The 375-nt window shown below is 47.2% G+C and overlaps 1 protein-coding gene across 1 annotated transcript in view; it reads left to right on the forward strand.

The window, feature by feature from the left end:
• Nucleotides 1-122: 122 nt before the first annotated feature.
• LOC119586758 overlaps nucleotides 123-375 on the forward strand; it is a gene marked incomplete in the record, with an annotated part of 94,921 nt that continues 94,668 nt past the window's right edge. The window contains 1 exon segment of the mRNA XM_037935486.1: nucleotides 123-375.

The raw sequence follows: 375 nt of genomic DNA on the forward strand, positions 1-375 counted from the left end.
CTCGGCTATGGAGAAGGGTATGGATCTGAAAGAGTTTTTGCGTTGTTGTACGAGACTTTTTCCCGGTGCGGGCGACGACAACACAACCTCCTAAAGTAGCCATCAGTATCAGTCAGGGAAGCGAAGACGTAGGTCGCATCGCGTGCGCCCATGTTGACAAGGGGTTTCTTGCCCTGTTATCAAATAATGGAGTTCTATGATATCTGGTGACTAAAATTATGTGCACTTGAACCGCAGCTTGGGTGTCGCTAGGCTTTGATTCAGCTGGAGTTGCCGTGACAAACCTGTTACAGTGAAAAGTGACACATTTAAACATTATTTGTGTGTATGTTTGGTGGGAGGCGCGTGTCGAGTGATTAGGGAAACCAGACCTAT

The sequence above is a fragment of the Penaeus monodon genome, chromosome 21 (genome assembly GCF_015228065.2).
Source record: "Penaeus monodon isolate SGIC_2016 chromosome 21, NSTDA_Pmon_1, whole genome shotgun sequence".
NCBI lineage: Eukaryota > Metazoa > Arthropoda > Malacostraca > Decapoda > Penaeidae > Penaeus > Penaeus monodon.